The sequence below is a fragment of the Pieris napi genome, chromosome 9 (genome assembly GCF_905475465.1).
Source record: "Pieris napi chromosome 9, ilPieNapi1.2, whole genome shotgun sequence".
NCBI classification, from domain to species: domain Eukaryota; kingdom Metazoa; phylum Arthropoda; class Insecta; order Lepidoptera; family Pieridae; genus Pieris; species Pieris napi.
The window spans coordinates 11,761,637-11,783,270 of record NC_062242.1 but is presented as its reverse complement, the minus strand read 5'-3'; the positions used below and the strand labels follow the sequence as shown (position 1 = coordinate 11,783,270).

The window sequence follows — 21,634 nt, the reverse complement described above, 5'->3', positions numbered from 1 at the left end:
GTGGAATAGGTTGTGGGGCACCACTTCTTATGATTGGCTGACCTCTATCATCTTTTAAAACTCTTCTGCATAAAAATTTCTTAACCATATCCTAATATCCTGCTCAATCAAGACATTTGTAATTCTTTTGTAGGTACCTATTGCATCGCCATTCATGAATCCGTGAGATTAGCTTTTTAGTTTTTTTATTGTATTATTTTAAATTAAGGATCTATAATTTTTTTATAACATTTGGTTATGCATTTCTTCCCTTTTTAGGGTTGCCCGCACGAGATAAGGCTAAGGCCGCCCGTTGCATCCCTTATAATTTTTATGTATGTATGTATGTTATTTGTTTTTGTATTCATGTAATGAAGTGTGAATAAATAAATAAATCACATACGTTGATATCAAGACCGTGCATATTTAACTTCGGAATATACTGAGGCAATAAATACACATACATAGATTATATACCTCGCAATTTCACCTGCATTAATTCGCTCGTAGCTTGATAAGGCTTCCTCCATAAATGGACAATAAATTTGTTCCCGTATCTATCGGCTTTAACAAAACTATACCGATATATGTGTACATTTCTCCAACCAGACTACATCTGAAGGATTACCGTCACGAATCATTCAATCGTATATTCGATTAAAAAAACACATCAAAGGGGTGTAACAACTTGTGAAGGGGAAATTGTGCTTGACATTCGATTACTGTTAGCTGGATAGTCCAGACTGGATTGATCGATTTATTCACGTTGCTAGGGGTTACTGTATGTCTAATAAGCAGAATACGAAATCCACCCGTATCACCTCGATGTACGTCGTTCCACAACTGAGCGTTTTTAGACAAATTTTGCCACATATCACCACTATGTGGATTCAGCTGCCCGCTGCAAGCTAACTGTTGTGTTCTCTGGCAGAATGACCAGCGCTGTGGAACACATATGCTGAGCCAGGGCCAGTTACAACCACAACGCACACACATTACACACTTAAAATGTACCTTATTCCTTTTTTTTTTTCTTTCCATAGTCTTTTATTATGTTTCTTGTTTGATTATTATTATTTTGTGTGTTTCTGTGTGTATTTCATTAGTAATAAATGTTATGTCTAGGTCTATGTTATGTAACTGAAGTATTTCCGAACTTATTTGACTTTGGGTCCTTCAAGAAAATAGCGTACCGACTTTTAAGAGGCACTTTCGAGCCCTTTGGCTATGTGAGTGTCTATGGGCAGTCACTTAACATCAGGTAGGCCTCCTGCCCCTTTGACCCCTGTTATATAAAAAAAACACAAGCCTACGTTAACTAAATGAAATAAGTGATTACATTGTAAGCATCGTTATATTAAACCCTTTTACGATGGAGAGAAAACACCACACACGTCTAAAACGAACACGCAAAAGAAGTCACGCTAAATTCACTAAATATTTTTTAGGTTACATAAATCTTATTAATTACAAATACATAATACAAATAATTACACAATGAGTGAATTGAATTGCTACGATTACCTACTTAAAACATATTTTACGATACAAACATTTTGTGTTCTAGTTTTGTCGCACTGAAACCGCATTTCCCGTTGACCTCAACCGCGCTACTATACAAAATGAGACTTTTGAAAACCGGCTACAAAAGAGTTACCGTCAAACATATTTTTCAACCTTTGATAGATTCGTTATATCGGCGAATATTTTCAAAATCGAAAGTGTTATAAACTATACTCAAATCCTTTCAATCCTAAAACTCCTTATCATAAAAATGAATCCAAATTCTCAGGTCCTTATAACTATATGTTACGCTCCTTCAGTAGATGCTTATTGGAAATTACTTCTCACAGCTCAACTTTCTTAGGCAATTCGTTTGGGATCTCCGCCATTATACAAACAGATAGCAGTTCTGAGGTGGAAGAGTTCACGAGGGTGAAGATACCCTTGAGCCTGAACATATGACCTCCTTTGGTCATTTTATTTTAACACATTATATAAGATAATGTAGGGTTTTTGGGACAATTCTACTGCCTTTGATGTGTATCACCCTCTCTCTCTCTCGCTCTAGTCAAGTGTCATCTTCTTTTAGGACGAATCGCAAGCTTTGTACCTTTGACACTTATGTCCACATTCTAATTTGTATCTCAAGACAAAACCTCGTCTCGAGCGCTGTCAAATATGTCAAACGTCATACAGAAAAAATGGTTTGACAGCATTTAAAAATAGATTCAATTTTGATTGACGCTCTAGAATACAGGGCTTAGACTTCCAGTCGGTATATTAAAACTTGTCAAAGGTAACAAAACATGCCAACCTTGACATGAGTCTCCGCACAATCATCCAATTGCCGAGAAAACCGGACATTATGGCCGTTGACAGTTTAAATTAGTAAATAGGGCTGATCATCTATTCACTGATTTGAAGCATTAAATTGTACCAAATCAATATTAAAGTCGGAATTCCTATTGAATGTTACAGAGTACCACTGTTTTGAAAAGTCTATTACAGGCGTTTAAAAGTTAGTCGTATAGTGATTATAAAATAATTTTAAAATGTCCACTGGTGGCAACCCTAGGGACGTCACAATTGTAATAGCCGTACAATAATTTGATGCTTTTTGTAACGCCAAGGTAACGTCGCTCATAAGATGCACCCACTTGTGTAATAACCACATTTACAATTGCACAAAACATTACATGTTTATTCAATATTTATTTACTATTTGGATTGTATAAAAATTGTACAGTAAGTGTTATAATAGTATATTTTTAAATAACAACAGGCAAAAGTGATACTGTCGCCCATAGATTCTCATATTAGCAGAAGGCTGGCATGTGCGTTTCCGTCCTTGTAAGAATGGTCTCTACTAGACTCTAATTAGAAAGGTTTTCTTAAGTAACTATGGTGCCACGTTGTTAATTAAAAAGCAATGTTGTTATTCAGCTGTCGGCGTATATGACCCATGGTTCGATTCCCAGAGAAAGAATATTCATCTTGACTTAGGAAACTTGGAACACCTTGACTTGCAAAACTGTCTATTAAAATGCCCTATACGTATTAAAATAAATAAAAATAAATCATTGGCGCTACAACCTTTTTAGGTCTGGGACTCAGATTTCTGTATCTATTTCATGATCATTTGTCAATCTAATAGGCAAGTAGGTGATCAGCCTCCTCTGCCCCACTTATTACTGCCTGATAACAATCATTTTATAATGAATTAATTATCCCTTCACTCTAAACTAGCGCCATCTCGTGTCGAATATCTAAACTATAAACTATTATAACACTGATTCTTATGAGAACCGTAATCAGAAGCAACACTAATTACATAACAAACATATTTATCTCGCACGTTATCTAAAATTATAATAATTCAGTGTACACACAAAAATAATTAGCTCTAGTCACACCGCTTATTATCACTTTAAAACAAATAAAATGATATTCAACACGTCAGTATGAGATAAAGACAAATAAATATCTATCTCATTGTAAAAGAAAACTTCCGATTAGATTTGATGCGAACAGCGCCACCTGTTATGCGATAGCGGAACTACAATAATCAATATGGTTCAGAACTGAGTTGTGATTCCTATACAAATGTGTTTTCACACGCCCTACTGAGAACTACCGTATATTTAAATCGAATATGTTTTTGACAACTCGTCGTCTTGATTGTCGCACTCGCCGCTAAATCTCGTCCTTAATTATTGTTTAGTATCCCAAATATAAACATGAGCAGCGCTTCGTGGCCGGATTTGAAACTAACCCGAAGCATGTTTTAATAGAATTAATTTAGTACACAAAGTTCCACAAATTGTATTTTGAAAAAAAATTGTAAAATTTATAATCAATCAAACTGTCATGAATTTTAAATTCTACTGTAGAAATTATATGACGTGGTGTATAAATAAACATACTTGAAACTACCATAGTTCGTACTAAGGGAATTCGTCACAAGAAATCCAGTACGTCAACAGAGGTCGATTTTTCGCCGCCTTGAAAATATGGATCAGTATTATTCCTAAATGATATGTTAGAATTAGATAACATTCGAATATTATCATCTATTTAGGCTTCCATACGTGGCTTTCGCAGGTACTGTCTGGCCATGGATGCTTTGGCCGGTATCTTCATAAGGTGCCTAGAAGGGAGGTGCATCCGTTGTGCCACCACTGCGGCGCTCCAAATGACACGGCGGAGCATACTGTGGCTGAGTGTGTCACCTGGACAAGGGAGCGTCATGACCTGGTATCGGTCATAGGGGCGGACCTCTCTTTACCGGATATTATATTAGCTATGCTAGGAAGTGAGGAGGCCTGAAGTGCAATAGTCACCTTCTGTGAGCATGTAATGCTGCAGAAGGAGGCAGCTGAGCGATTGAGGGAGAGGTCTGGGGATGACCGTAGACTGACCAATCCTTGGGTAGAATGCCTAGCGGACCCCGAGGGCCCATATTAAGGGCGTGAAGGGCTAAGGTGTTTTTAGTGGGTGGGGTCTCGCTACCCCTCTGAATAGCAGAGGGATTTGAGTGTAGAACCAGCCCCACAGTCCCCGTGTCAAGCTCGACTTCCTTGATGCGGACCTGCGTAAGCGCATTTTCACCTCATATAAAAAATAAAAAAAAGGCTTCCATACGTGTTTGTCCGCAAATATATGGGGAAGTAACATTCATATCGAACAGTCCAACCCCAAAGTACTATGTTTGGTTGTCATGGTTTTAATAGGTATAGCTAATCCGGTTCTCTGAGTAGCTGGGTGTCTAGAGTGAGTCGAGTCCCACATAACACTGTCGCTCTTGACTATTGGATGAAATGAATGCAAAAACAAAAAACTTAAGCGATTAAAAAGAGTGGAGGAGAGTTCATTGCCAGTTCTTCTCTTCCGTTCTACGCCCTTGATTTGAGAACTGGCAGTAAATGTAAAATTAGAAGCATTTAATATATAATTCTTTTTGACGTTCATAAGTGTACATTGTGTTACCTAAATGATTTTGATTTGATATAAGTTTCATAAAAATCGCATCGAGCTAATGGGTACGCATCTCTGGATATACATACTATGTTCCAATTAATCTTGTCAGGCATTTAAAATAGGTTTAATTTTTACAAATAACTGATTCCTTATAACCAGGTACCTACCTACCTGATTAGAGGTGAATGACAGACGCGGATGACGCGCGCAGCCGTAATAGTGTTTATCGCAGCGATCGCGCGCATGTTTTGCATTCAACTATGAAATGCGATACAGTACGCCCACAGTATAGGCCACCACAACAGTCATGCAATACGATAAAAATGCGTGTTAGCAACAGTCAAATAATAAAAGGTTAATTTAAAAAAAAAGGTATTTCAAAGTTTAGGGGCCGGCCAAGTAATACGTACGCACTATATAGGTTGGGGGGGGTGGGGTGTTTTTGATTTTCTTATTTGGTGATTTCGTCAAAATTAATTATTTACTTTTAAACATATTACCCACACATTGTCTATGCTTGAAAACGAAATGCATTTTCGAGGATTCCTACGTTTATGTACTATTATTTTTGAGAGCTTTGCTTACTTTTTCTGACAAGAGGAAAGTGAACCTAGCTCTGTTTACGTCAATATGTACTGCGAGGTTACAGTCGACAAAAAACACGAAATAAACACCTCAGCACTGAATGAAAAGATTTTTTAAAGAAAATTATATTTTAGCCGTTTTTTATCAAAACTACATATGACATATTCTCTATACTGTTAATGTAAATGTTAATTACATTAAATTGCCTATTAGTAAAACATACTAGGTAAAACATTTCAACATTATGGTCTTCTTCCGTTACCAAAATGAACGTATACGTATCGAAATATAAATTATAATAAAAACTTATCCAATCAAGTATTTATTTAATTTAAAATTCTAACCAAATTGGGTCAACCGTTTTTCTGTAAATCAACTGAAGGTATTTACAAGAAAAGCCTCTTGCCTTAGAAACAAAAATATATTTCATATGAAGTTTTTATTCAAACGCTGCAGTCTGTATATTTTGATAAATTCGCACTTTTACTGCAATCTAATAAATAAGTGTTTTTAAAATAATTTGATTCGCTAGCAAGTACAAAAAAAACAAAACCCAATTCTTTTGCTTATAATGTACAACAAATGCTGTGAATGAGAACAAATGTGACAGAAATTAATACAATTGTACATGATATATAATAATAACATGATACAGTCACATTTTGGGGGTCAGAAGCTGCCAGCTATGTGAGTGTAAATAAGGACTCTTCCTGTATGGATTTGAGTCGTTGTACTTCACAACCAAGGATCGTAAGCTGCCGGGTCTGCTGTGCCATATAAGGATAAACTTATATATACAACATTATAATACCTGTAATATATAATTATAATATAATAGCAGACCGGCCAAGCGTTGCTGTGGCTAAGGTTTTAGTTATATTACATAGTAGTAAACTATTCAACGGAAACGGTAGGAGAACAACATGCTTTTTTGGTGGTAATGCCATTAAATTGTAGCTTATGTGAAACGTTGGTACTTTCAACACAGCGCCATCTGTTAGAATTGTGACTATCAAATAATAAACAAATATTTTGCAATAAAATAATATTGCGGGTATAAATTGAGATGTAAGCTATCCTATCTTTTAAATTAGATCAAACTGCACACGGTGTGCAAATTTGATTGAAATCGGTTAAGTAGTTTAGGAGACCATAGCGGACAAACAACGTGACACGTAATTTATATATATTAAGATATATAACAGCATAATTGAATCTTTCATCAGCTATGGGAGCTGAGCTGACAACTCTATAAAATGCCAAAAATGGGTGATCCATACGCTGCAGACGGATCCAAGTCGGATTGCCAAGCAAGCCCTCAACTGAAATCCTCAAGTCTAACGTGGCCGTCCAAATCAGACAAGAAAGCATCATTGCAGAGGCGAAGGAAGCTGGAACTGCCCAGGACCGAACAGGCTAGTGTTCTATGCCCTCTGCCCCACTTGGGGCACATATATTTACTCGTAACATTTTATTGTATTGCATCGACGCATGCGCGTACTCCGAGTCACGTCACCCACCTCGAGTCGGCATGATTGATTCACCGATTTCCCGTTACCTTTTATCATTTTACTCAGGGGTTCGGTGAATTGCCGTTTCCCTAATGAGGTATATTGGCAGGTAGTTTTATAAATACAATGGCGTGTTTATTTGTTATAGTTTTATAATAACTACCGCTGTAGTAGCAAGAATTAAACGAGATTAACAATAGCTGCGATTCGCTGTAAATTCCTAAAAAATTCTGAGGTCGTAAAGTAGAATAATAAAATGAGATATTAATGTTTAAGGAATACAATAGCGCATACTTATATTAAGCTTTTCTTTTATCGCTCACTATTATATCCTAAATATTAATACCTCATTAACAATTAAGCTTAAACACTTTCGTTCGCTCTCCTTAAAAAAAAATCCCTCAAAACTTAACTAGAACTCTTAGGTCTAAAGTGTGCCCTGCACCTAAATATGTGTATTGAAGCATTACTAAAAATCTCCAAAGAAAATTCAGCCGAATCGGACAATAGACAGGTTAGTCACCCCGGTGCGGTCGCTTCCGTGGTGACGTCACCAGGCGCCCGCGCATCCAAAGCGACGGCATTCCTGTGCACAGTTGCCTTTGAATCTAAATATTGTCACTAAGTTTTTAGTAGCATTCGATCTCTGTGAGATGCTTCTACTGTTAAGTTATTACATTAATAAAATAAAATAAATCAATGGCACTACAACCTTTTCGAGTCTGGGCCTCAGATGACTGTATTTGTTGTATGATTTGTAAATCTAATAGGCAAGTGGGTGATCAGCCTCCTGTGCCTGACACACGTCATCTTTTTAAGTCTAAGGCAAGCCGGTTTCCTCGCGATGTAATCCTTCACCGTTTGAGCGAATGTGAAATGCTAACATAGAAAGTCTATTTATGCACAGACGGGGATCGAACCTACGACCTCAGGGATAAGAGCACGCTGAATCCACAAGGCCAACGATGCTCTAAATTAAATTAATGTAACATAATTTTTCATTGTACATATCTACGTTATGTAACTTGTGTATGCAATAAGGATAAAAACAGTTACCCATATATGCTCTTTATACGGGTTAAAATTAATTAGAAATTCGGCTTTCGTTCATTCCAATTATATCATACTCAGCCACCATAATGAACTTATATTACATGTTATCAAACAAACGCGTATATTAGCGTAACACAAAAAAAAAACATCTGACGCAAGATACAGCCATCTCCCTCTACAGGTGCAACTAAAGATGTTGGTAGTGGGCATAGTTGGCGATACGCCAGCAAACTCAACTACAACTGTTTCAGAATATACCAGGTTTGGTAAATTTAATATGTTCTGCGGTTAATACTGAGATACTAACTACAGATGAGTAACATCAAAATTCTAGCTATGTATATTATGGCCCTATGTAGCTACGTAAAGCTAGAAACAGAGAAGAGTGGAAGCTCTTAGAGGAGGACTATGTCCAAGGACAAGCTGTATAACAGAAATTAACCGGCTTGCCGATTAATTCTTTGTGTTAATTTTTTATTTTTTTGTGATTACAGCAATAAAGGCTTTTATTATTATTACTATTATTATTGTCCCAATCATGTCTACGTAACGAATATTCGTTAATCTTAATCACAATATCGTAGTTTAATTAACAGCACTTGCGACACATATATAACGCAATACCGAATAGTAAATATAATATTAGTTTAAATTACAAGAGGCAAACAGCCAGGGGCAGTCAGATCACATACATCGCAAGTGCGTTGCCGGCCTTTCAAAAATAAGTCGAATTGGTTCGGAAATAAATCGGTAGGCAGCTGGTTCCATATAACCGCGGTGCGCCGCAAAAATTGCCTTAAAAAACGCTGAATTGTGGAACGACGGCATCGAGGTGATACAGGTAGATTTTCGTATTCTGCCTCGACGTCCGGTGATGAAACATATCTGCAAATGCTAGTGTGTTGCGTGGTATTGTCAACTCCCCCCTTGAAAAAGAGAAAGACCCCTAAGTAGTAACGGTTCGGAAAATCCTCCACTAGCAGTATTACATAGAGGCTTTGAGATACCACAAAAAAGAATTAATGAATAAAATCCATTCTTGTAAAACCATAATCAGTTAACATTTACGCAAGTTGCCGTTTTATGTAACCACTGACTTTTGCGGTCACATCGACTTTTATTTACTTCGCAATTAGTACTGCGTTACAGTTTTACGACATCCATCACCATTGTTATAAAGAAGCCAAAATAAACAATTCATTTTTGAAACTCGGATATAATTGTTAATAAATGGGTAGTTTAGAAAGAGATTTTCTAGTATAATTACTTAATAATATATAAGCTGCTGGCCCAAAAGCATACTCGATGATTCCGAGTCTTGAATCACGGTGTAATGGTTGCAGCTCCTTACAAACGATGTGTAAAACAAAAAACTTGGCGGTTAAAAAGAGTGGCGGAGAGTTGATTGCCAGTTCTTGATTGAGAACTGGCAGTAAATGTAAAATTAGAAGCATTTATGTATATTTCTTATTTTGACATTCATAAGTGTGTAACCTATATAAATGATTTTTGACTTTTAAAAAAGGACTTTTGGACTTTCTGACAAGGCTTCGAAGAATTTGAACTTATCTTATATATATGAGGCTATGCTCCTCTATTCCGTTCTGCAAAGCTACACTTTCTTATTATATCATAAATTGTAACAAATAATTACCTCATTACAAATATCTAAAGTTTTTGTCGCAATTAGCAAACTAATATTTAGTAGATTTATTTAAATAGAAATGAGCTACGATATGGACAATCTTATAATGTTATAATGTCTCGCTAAAACTCGAGAATGGCTGTATCGATTTGGCTAATTATGATCTTGAAATATTTGTGGAAGTTCAGGGAAGTTTTAAATGGTGGGAAACATAAATAATAATAATTGAATTTTACAATTAAAACTATTTCTCACTGAGAATATTTGATGTGTCTATTTAGAAATAAAAAATTGTCTCTCGGTTGTCATTTATACATAGATCTGTTTGTTTTTAATATCTTGTATTAAGTTTTGACACAAATACATAGGTGATGAAGTTCACCGGGTCACCTACTAAACTACAAAAAATACCATCCTTTAAATTTAAACTGAATAAAACAATTTCGAAACTCTAAGTGCTAATCTCGATCTCACTAATTTTCACTCACTTCAACCTGTCAAGTTAATTTTAGGGGAACATTTTGTATTTTAGTCGAAGATAGAATTTATTAAGGGAATTGTTATTCAGAGATAGATGAACGCTGAATGTTTAATGGCATCGCCTAGTCTGTGACTTCGAAACTTTTCACTAGTGTTAAGAATTTACCTGTTGGAAATTTTAAGTTGAGACTTCTTTATGACTTAGTTTCCTCTTTGTTGTCTCTATCTTCCTACTTATGTTGATTTGACTTTTGAATTGTAAAGAGAGAGAGATAAATTGCAGTAAATCTGCTTACGTAATACTTGAACGGCCCCTAATACTACTCTAATCTTTAATTATAAAACTTAAATATATTAAAAAAATAAAGTCCACGGGAGGTGCTTAGCAAGTTCTTACAATACAATAAATTAATCGTTAAATCTTTTATTCCCGACAACCACCATTAGTAACTATATGAACTAGCTTAAAGTATCTAACAAACACTAAAATTATGCGTTTAGAAATGAACAATCTATATAAAAAAATTATGTTGATTTGTATACGCTTCAAAAACTCAAAAAGTTCTGCACCGATCAAGCTAAAATTTTAGCATGATATATAATCCGCACCAAGGATCGTTTTTATCATTTATTTTTTGTTTTTTTTTTTATATTTTCATTATTGCAAAATTAAACTTAGGTATATAAAATGTTTTCTTTGTTTTGTTTCTCATTTCTCAAACATTCAATCACAATGTGCCACAGCGAAGCGTGGCAGGGAACAGCTAGTAACTAATAAAAATTATTATTGTACAATAATAATCCATAAATAATTATCGCAATAATCGCTCTACCAAAAACGTCACACAAACAGTCACTGCAATTACTCACCTTACGTAACGAGCAAATTAATTTTCTTTCCTTATGCGAAAATCCGTTAAAATATCACCATAAACCCGTCGTTTACCTTTACGTTATCTAAATGAACATTCTTATCTCCAACGCCCACAGAGAAACCGAACTTGACCGTATGACTAGCACCGATAACAATTTCGCTGGAAACGGGACAACCCTTTCATAACTAGACAAACAGTGGAATCTCTAGAACTCGAACCTCGTTAAGTCGAAAAAAATTGCCATTCCCTTTCGCTGCACCCATAAATACGCGGTATCTTGATTTATTTAGAATTTGTAACTGAAATTGTTATTTCCCTACGAAGTATTGATAATACATTATGTATCTCTATAACTCGAATTTAAAAAAGGAGACTCCCGTAAGTCGTAGTTAGTAACATAATATAATGACGTCTTAATTGGACTTGCCCGAAATAACAGTAATAAAATCCAAAATGAATGTTCGACTTCGGCGCTTGTACTCTATTGTCTACGTCTTTGTTTTGTACACGTACAATGAATGTATCAAAAAATACAATTAGAAATCGCACCCCTGTAAGTCGAAATTTCAGCATTCAAATGATATGCTCGAAGTTCTTGTTAAGTCGAAAACTCGTTACCGTTAACATTCGAGTTATCGAGATTCCACTGTATTACCATTCAGGGCTTCGATTCAGTGCTGTAATGTATAACCCAACCTCCAGTAAGAGGCATTACATAGTTTTTAGTATCAAATAGTATAAAGAAACAGGCTTATTTAAAAACTAAAGCTTTCTCAATGTAAACTGTACCCGGGAGAACAACTTACAATCGATAAAGCAAACTCCAATCTAACCATTCACGTCCCAAAGGGATTAGTTAAATACGAATCATGTCTAACAATTTCCTGCGCCTTATGTTAACCAGTATACCGTGTTATTTAATTTGTCATGTACACTGACTTTCTTTTATTGATAAAGAGAAATAGACAATATAAATTGCCGATATCTACAGCGTTCTGTGTATTTAAAAATATACTTATACTTTGTATCTACATAGTTATATTTTAACTAAAGTAAGTGCTTTAAAGACACATTACTTCCAAATACGTAAACACATATTAGCCCGTTTCATAAAGCATTAAGTGTCTACTAACCTAAAACAAATTTCATTCGCCAAAAAAAGGTCAGATATTAAATAAATGTATCAAAATACATCAAAAACTTTTACCATTATGCCTATAGCGCAATAAAACAGTCTCCAATATCGACAGCAATAATTCCATGGACGCAGGTGTGCCAATTTAATGAGATGTCAAATCGTACATTAGAATAAACCGAAATTATTATGCGTAACATTTTATGTTTGCAATTACTATTAAGGTAAATTATTAATGTTAACAGCTGAAACTAAACCAATTTCAATACGCGTTTGTTTCAATAATTTAAAATTCTTCTAGTGTACGCACTTGATTTATACGTCTTACTCATAAAAACTCAGTGTTTTAACAAAACTTCTATTGCCTAATTCCTTTATATCTAATTATAATGCCTTGACGTAAAAAGGCACATGGTGGTAATTGATTATACAAAAGAGATTGTGATTAGATAAACCAACGTAATAACATGATGTATCATGTCGCGTCTCCACAGCGTCTTATAAGTCCTACACTGAAGATGCTGTAGACCAATCACAATAAACGCACAATACAATCATTTCGTTTTTCTCGCCCCTGCCCGATAGTGTACCCAGCAGTTTCAGTAGGCGGTTATTTGAAATCCGGATTACACATCGAAAATGTACACGTACAAATATGTTCTTTCTAAGTTATTACCATATATTCATTGAGCGATTCAGTTATTACATACTTTTGTAAGAACTTCTAGAACATTTCTCTCGTACATTTTTGCTTCAAACTCTAACACATCACACGCAACAAAAGCTTTTTGTAGTTATACTTCTTTTGGCGAGTTAGGGAAAAATTATGACATTAAATTTTTACGATGCGCGCACATGGTCACAAAACACCGACACCCTGAAGTTAGTTATAGTCAACATTTTAGTTTTTTCTTGTTTTTATCTTGTTACGCCAAAGAAGTTTAACTTCTAACGCGTGTACATAAGTACACACACGTTTTCTTGTGCTTCCAACCAATCGTTTCTGATAACGCGTTCAACTAAACTATTGAACCTTTTCAGTATTAGAGAATTAGGATTTGCGTCGCGGCATTTACCTAGTCTCATATCATAGACAAAAACCGGCAATATCAATAAATCAATTGCGTACATTATAGAAAGTGTCACACACATTTTTACCGTGAAACAGAGACACGCCGGTCATACGGCTTTCCACGCCCTTACATGGCGACAACGGGTTTTGCGAATACAATACTTTTTGCAAGATAACCCAGATCTTTAGCTGAGGACTTATGAGTCAAGCATAGATTTATTACCGACAATTTGCACCTAGTCTTGGCAGACTAGGGGATAGCAACAAAATACCCATATGGTAGGGAACTGCCAATTTCTTATAATAATATTTATATAAGAAGAACATATATGTTGTATATATGTTCTTCTTATATACTTATAAACTATATACAATAATTTTTTTTAACATTAGTTCTGTTATAAAAGAGTTAGTATATATTTGGCAATTAATAATAAAGCAAACGGAGTTACTTTTATAGTTAATTGCAAAGATAAGGTCAAAAGAGAGTGCCTCGGTCGCATCCTAATCGGTATTAATAGATGGAGGAAATTATTTTCATGATAAGAAAATTTACTTCCGTTCTGTGCAAATAAGTCCATTAAGGCTTAGCTTGCTAAAGTATTTATTACTAATATTCATTCAAGTCAATAAAAGCGAAACTCAAATATCATAGAAGCACAAAAAATGCCGTTAAAAAAATTTACAACATTAAACACGGGCCCAAAATCGGATTATTTAAGTATTAAACAATAAAAATAGGTTAAGCTCACTTATTCACTAAAACAATTGAGAATCGGAAAAGGCATTTGCTACCTGTGTTTGCCGTAAGACTAATAACTCGAAATTCCCAGAAAATAATATTATAGCAATTATGCAGCTTAAAAATATTGAACTAAAAATTGAACATTGAATACGGTTAAAAAAAAGGTTATTTAAGATGCATTACTTATAAACAATAAAGAGATTAACGTCGGCTCTCGTAAAGTACAATTATTCATTACAATAATAGACAAAGATAACATTAACTACCTGGGTTTTCCGAGGAAGACTGATAAAATTCCTAAAAAAATTTAATATGGTATTATAATTAAGAATATTAAACGGAAAATTTAATAGTCGCATGAGTTTCAAAAATAAATAACCTGTCGAAAAAGGATTACCTTCGGCACATTAAAATACCAGATGGGCAAACAAGGCTAGCAACGCAACCCCTATTATATATAATAAATAGGAACCTTGAATATGAGTACTGGCGTGTTAACTGCAATCAAGGAAAAGCACGTCATGGTGAAAAGGCTGCACTTTTCAGAGCAGACACCGAGCCTTCGAGAAGGTTTTACTGGGGGCTGTTTCAAATTTTTTTCGGGGAAACGAACAGCGGGTGGGCAGGTAGCGGAAGGATCTTCGACATTCTTTATTTTAAGGCTTTTGTTTAAGTTATTATTATTTTTTTATTCATTTATTATTAGGACGACGTTCACCTTGTAATTTTGCAACTTACGCTAACGTTCGACAAAAAAGGCATTAATAACTCCACTTCGAGTTTTATTTCGCCAAAATCGTGGTTCAAATCGAGACATCGTACATAATGAATAATATTAGGGCATTAGAATTTTTCTAAACACAAATCTACTATTCAAAACCTCATCAAAATCAATTGCATAATTTAAAAGATACCAGCTGGAAACTATTGTTTTTAATACAATATTGAAAGCTCCTTTACGATCTGAAGCAGCTTTACGATAAAAACGATCCGGTTAACGTCCAACATCGAAGCGATCAAAACAAATGTAAAAAGTATACAAACATCGCATTATTTATATCTATGAGTCGCTCTTCGCTACACTTGCCCGATCCCTGTTAGTCTATTTATTCTTAAATGCATATTTATGCTGCTTTCATACAAACTTTTACCTGCAACTTCGTTCAAATCAAATCATTTATTCATTTAGGTAACACAATGTACACTTATGAACGTCAAAAAGAAATACATATTGAATACTTCTAATTTTACATTTACTGCCAGTTTTAGAAGGGTAAATGTAAAATTATCATACAAAAACCTGCCGTTTTGAGGAATCTATGTTAAATATCACTGATGGGCTATTTGATAATGAAATGAAATGAAATGAAATGAAATAGTTTATTCTTGCAAGTAGGACTATATAAATCACTTTTACAATGTCTTCCTAAACTAGATGAAGTCGACATTTCCTAACTGACTGCCCTGAGAAGAAATGTCGAAACAAACTCGGGGGTCTTAGTCTCTTTTATAGTCCAGATAATACAATGATAAATTAATAAGTTGGTGTAAACAAATGCAGAGTATTTACTGGACTGGTCTTTGGAAGAAAGAACCAGATCGATCTGAGCAAGCCTGCGCCAGCAGACGGCTAGCATGCCCCGATTAGCTCATGCAGCTCAACCATTTTTGAGGGAGCTGCACAACCCGGTACACAACAATACCGCCAGTGGCACCATAAAAATATGTGGGGCAACAACTCACTCAGATCGCCAGCCCAAAATAACTTCTATATTACTTCTAATTAAACCAATCCATCAGATTAATTTGTTATTTTTAATTGTGTAAAGTATATATATATATAGTATGTATATACAAATTACACCCAAATTCAAATTAAACGCGCCTGTAGACAAGATGGCGTCGCAACACCCTAAGACGTACCGTGGCTGTAAACAAACTTCATTTACTTGTTAATTATCATTCTAAAAATACACATATATTATATTTCTATCTTAAGAGGGTGCAGCCGTGAGAAGGCGAGATTTCGATATTTTAGTGACTTTTGACATGCTACTTTTCACATAATCGAAGCTTATTAAATAAAGAAATGTACAATTATGTAAACATAAAGTCTTATAGAAGTGTACTGCAAAGGAAAATTTTGGTATTTAATAGTACATCTTTGTTTAATTTGTCATTTCTTAAAAGCAAAATTTCAAAAGCGCTCGTCAGAGCTCACTTTAAGATATGAAATTACCATTAAGCTATGTAAATACATTTTTTTAAATATTTTCGTAGGACAGAATATATAGTCTATTGGTGAACCACAGCGGAAAATATTAAAAATTATATATTTTAATAATTACGCACCCATTTTTATAAATGACTTATTATACGATTTTGGAAACAGCTTTTTATGAGAAAAGCCCGATTTTATTCGTTAAAACTATTTTGTATCGATTAACTGAGGATGAATAAATAATAAAAGTAAATTTACATAATTATTATACGACGATAGTTATTACAAACTATTATTGAAAATGGCCTATATAATTACGCGCACGGGCGAATGTGATTTAGTACGCGCCGGGTCATCCCAGAGGGTGGACGTATCGCTCATTTCCCGCGCGTCTAAAAGTTGATTGACCTGACGTACGACCGAGGTTCAAAAGGAGTATAGTGCGTCATTGGATTTGATACTTTAGTAAGTAAAATTTCTAGTTAATGTTTCTTTCGAGTTGTCATATCGCAATTTTGCTAAAAAATAATATTATTACAGGCATGGGTAACAAACGCAAAAAATATAATTGCAGTAGAAATGCGAAGTCTGCAGCGAACGCCAGGCAATCAAAAAGGTAAATTAATTTCGCGATATTTTTCTGTCATTTACAGGTAATTTGGTATGTAAGTAAAATCTGTTCATCGTTACTGTTTAGTAAACAATTACGGCGTACTGACAACCAAAGACAATATAATATATTAATATCTTGGTTGATGAATAAGAATAATTTATTAGTTTTAAACATAGTATAAAATTGGTGTTACAATATCAACAGAGTTCGCATGTTTAGCTAAAATAATAGCATGTAAATCACAGATATAGATGTACATAGATAACGCAAGTATCACGATTTGTATTGAAACCAAGCGTGCCGACTTTTTAATACCTAGCACCATAAAAAAAAAGAGCAGAACCTAGTTCCTGTTGTAAAAAACTTGTTTGGTAAACTTATAGCTCACGTGTCCCAAATAGCCTTGCATTCTAAAAGTTTACTCTGGAATGTCAACAACAACAGAGCCGAACAGTTTAATAGCATTGTGGCTAAGCATATAGGGGGAAAAAGAATAAATTTTTCTTTAAAAAACTCTTATACTGCCAGGTATTATGAAATGTCTAATTGCTCTTTCCTTTATATTACGAGTAGAATAGAATAGAATTTGTAGCATATTGTTTGTGGATAATGGATATTTTATTATTATTATAGGTGCCATGCTGCGGTTGTTGCATTTAATACCGGTAAACCACAGTACAATTTATACCAAACTAACTTCAAACAAAGTCCGAGGAAAGCTGTAAAAATTCTGGAGTTGCGCCGGCGTAGGCGCAATATTCATCGCCGCCGTCAAGGTCCTAAAAGGAAAATAATATTTAGTAATGAGAACCGAGACTACGGAGAGAAATGCCAAAAACCAGATTTGAGTCCAGAGCAGTACGACATAGCCAAAAGTTTGTTTTTGTCTAATTTGAAAGAACTTGTGGAAAATCGTCATGCCGTTGAACGTGACACGGTATTACAAGCTGAAAGTGCGTTGTGGCTAGAGCTCCGTAGATGCCTGTTGACAGCCTCATCATTCAGCAAGGTAATTTAAATATTAATATAAGCGCAGGTTTCTTCCTGGAATGTAACTCAGCTATCCGTACTAAGCTATTTTTTTTTAGATTTGCAAGAGACGACCCAACATAAGCTCAGCACCTCTTGTGAAGTCCATCGTATACTCGTATTCGTTGGACAAAGTGCCAGCCATAGAATATGGTAAAAGTAATGAAAAATCTGCTATAGACCAACTACAGCAACAAGAAAACATCGTTGTGGAAAAGTGTGGACTTTTCATCGACAAAGAGCATTATTTCTTGGGTGCATCTCCCGATGGTCTCTACAACCAGGGAATTATTGAAATAAAATGTCCATATTCTGCACGCAACATGGATGCTGAGGAAGCGATAAGGCAGCGCAAAATTAAATTTTGGAAATTGGACGGCACCGTTAATACCAACCACGATTGGTATTACCAAATTCAGGGGCAGCTTCACATTAGGTAACTGCAGCATTGTTAATATTTTTTCATATTATCGATATACCGTTTAGGCGCGTTTCGTTGCACGAGCTATACCAATCGTAAATTGAACTAAACGCCCCTAAAAAGGTGTACATCTTTTAACCCTCGGGAAGTCTGGTGGGTAAAAATCAAACGGCGTGCCTGGTGGGTCTAACGTGAATGTAACGATAATCATTCTCACATTTTTTTTTATGTTTCAGCGAAAAGAAATTGTGTCTTTTTGCTGTGTGGACTGGTCAACAATTTCCACTTAAAGTGGAAGTAATATCAAGGGACGAGGGTTTTTGGTGCCAAAAAATGAAACCGAAATTAATCAATTTCTACGAAAAGTGCCTCTTACCTGAATATATCGACCCCAGGAAAAGCCAGTCGATGCCAATCAGGAGCACTTGTTTGTAAATAATAAAATCTAAAAATGTAATTTATGATGTATCATTTACCCAATACTAGTTTGATAAAAATTAAAAAGTTTCATGGGGGCACACACACGTGACCGTGTATATCAAAGTATCAATATTATTTTATCCTACTATTCCACGTTCGAGATAGCGCTTACGCACACAGACGCATTTTGTTGTTGTGTAGCTCGTCTCGCGTCGATTTTGACTTGGCTGAATTGGGATAAGCGCTCTTAATCTGTATTAGAATAGACGAAGACATATAATTCACAACCATGCTACGACAACGTCGATTCGACGAATCTGTGACTGATTCATGTCACTGACGTACGAAAATCATTATTTATAATAATTATTTTGGATAAAGTAATGATTATTTACAAATTATTTTATTATAACCTCTTTATACGGATTACTGTCAATAAAACTTTATTTCTCATACGATGAAATTGCATACACAGGATTTCATTTATGATAAAGTAATAAACAGCAAAACAAGCAGAAAACTTTTTAATTTGTTGGCATTTATTTCATTAGGATTCATATTTCAGTGTAATCTATGCATAATTTTAAAATTTACATCAAATTGGCATTATACAAATACACAATATTAATTTGAATCACTTAAAAGTTTAAACATCGCAACGTAAATTAATATAGAGGGTGGTTATAGATAACAAACAACTTTATCTTATTGAAATACTATATATATTCAAGTAAATGTCGAAATGTCCAAAAGACGAAAACTATCTACTCACTCCTACTATAATTCCATGTCACGTTCTCGGCAAGCTTTATTTCATCCGACAAGCTTATTTCTCGATGCTCATACATCAAATAAATACCCTGGATATTGAAATAGATACGTCAATACGTGAAATCATTCATGCGTGACAACGGCGAGTTCATTCGCGTAGATTAAATATTTCACTCTAAAGTGAACTAAAAATTTTATATTGGGTCCAATAAATCAAAAGATATTAGGGACACTACCGCTGCTTTACTTTAAAGTTTGTCATATTATAGAGTCTAATGTAAATTGCAAGCCTTCTAGTATGGCTGGTGTCAAGGAACAGTGTTTAGCACTAACTTTGAGTGTGCCTATTGTCGCATATGACATTATATGCTATAGGCTCATCGGCCATACCGTTGTCGCCCTTAAGCTGGAAAAGGTATTCAACGCGTACGTCCTTTTCTCTTCTTTCACATGGGATTTCCAAAGTATATGACACAACATTTTTCGGTAACTTTTAAAGCTGCAAACTCTCTTCAAAAACTCGAAGGAAATGTACAATTCCATGTGTATTTAGGATCGAAATATCTCATTCAACCGAAGTGTGCTGTCAATCAAACATCTTACGCGAATAAGCACACGTTACGTTGGACGATTCGCGGAGATATCCGATACATAAGAAGTACTTAAGATACGGAGGGTGATAGGGTGAATTATGATTTATGAATGTCGTGAAATGCTACACGTTTATGGGCGAAACAAATATAGGGTTGAACGAGCTCGTCATCCGCGATGATTATCTTAATCGATACGGAAAAATGTTAACTGAAATATAGATAATAGTAACAATTTCGACATTCGATTTATGTACGGCGTATAGCAAAAGGACAGAATCTATTTATAAAGAACAGTAAATACCCAAATAGAAACTACTGTCAGACTTTACCTTATCTTCATTTTATCTTACATAAGACTGACTTTTTTTATAGAGGGAACGGGCAAGAGGCTCACCTGATGTTAAGTGATACCGCCATGGACACTCAATGCCAGAAAGCTCGCGAGTGCGTTGCCGGCCTTTTAAGAATTGGTACACTCTTTCTTGAAGGACTTTGACTTTCATAAATAGACTCTCGAAATATATATCCAGTCAAAATCCAAGTTTCAGAACTACTCTGCGTAAATAAACCAATCCCAAACATAAACCTTTAAAAAACGTTGTTACAATAAGTCATTTAAGTTTAAGTGTAAGACTCGGATTTTTGAGAAATTCAAAAATTTCCCAATTGATATTAAATCGGTTGAAAGGACGCAAAATTCAAATTAAACGTATATTTCGCAACGCAGCGTAATAAAGGTCAAATTTATTGAGTAACTTTGTATGTATATATAAACAGGATGCATTTAAACATAATGTGTCGGACAGTCGAGGTTAAACAACGAGCTTTACTTGTAAAATATTAAGAAATTCACGCGAACATACATTTTGCACGAATGAACTATTATATATAGATTTTCAGATATTTTTTGAATATATTATATATAAATCAAATAAGACCAATATCCATTAACTTAAAAGATTCTGTTCACGCTATCCAAGTACCTAGTCCTCTCTGTTCTCATTTTCTGTCCTTACCGCACCCATACCAAACACCACTCGGCCTCTCTTGCTATATTCAAGAGTAGGAGAAGGGGCCTATTCTTCATGCTTCCGCGCTGGAGAGAAGTCTTCTCTCCGGACAGAAAATGAGAACAGAGAGGACTATAGTTACTTGGATGGCGTGAATAGATTCTTTAATTTTGGTTTTAATAAAATTTCTTGTATCTCTTTGATAGCTTTCTTTAATAGACTACACAGAGATTTTTAGGTCTAATACTCAGTTTCTGTATGACGTTTTCGTATGAAATAAGAAAGTGCAATGTCGCACCGGCCTCAGAAGGCATTTACCACGCTTCACCACTAATTATTACGAATATAAGTTTTCATAATGGCACAATTTCTACGCATCCTGTGCTAGTATTCCTGATATAATATTAAAATAAAATATATTTTCATTGTATGATTTGATGCGATACGAATAATGAATTAAACGTTTTCGTTGAATTAAAAGGGTGTGACATTCACG

The 21,634-nt window shown here is 34.9% G+C and overlaps 1 protein-coding gene and 1 long non-coding RNA gene across 3 annotated transcripts in view; one reads left to right on the top strand and one right to left on the bottom strand.

Annotated features, from left to right (window-relative positions):
• The window catches only part of LOC125052417 (MAP/microtubule affinity-regulating kinase 3-like), a 150,515-nt gene that overhangs the window by 124,515 nt on the left and 4,366 nt on the right, over positions 1 to 21,634 (bottom strand). The gene's annotated exons all lie outside the window — the stretch shown is intronic.
• LOC125052419 lies at positions 17,224 to 18,741 on the top strand. The gene is made up of 4 exons (XR_007117446.1): positions 17,224 to 17,422; positions 17,528 to 17,903; positions 17,983 to 18,359; positions 18,581 to 18,741. It is a non-coding gene; the product is annotated as an uncharacterized LOC125052419 (long non-coding RNA).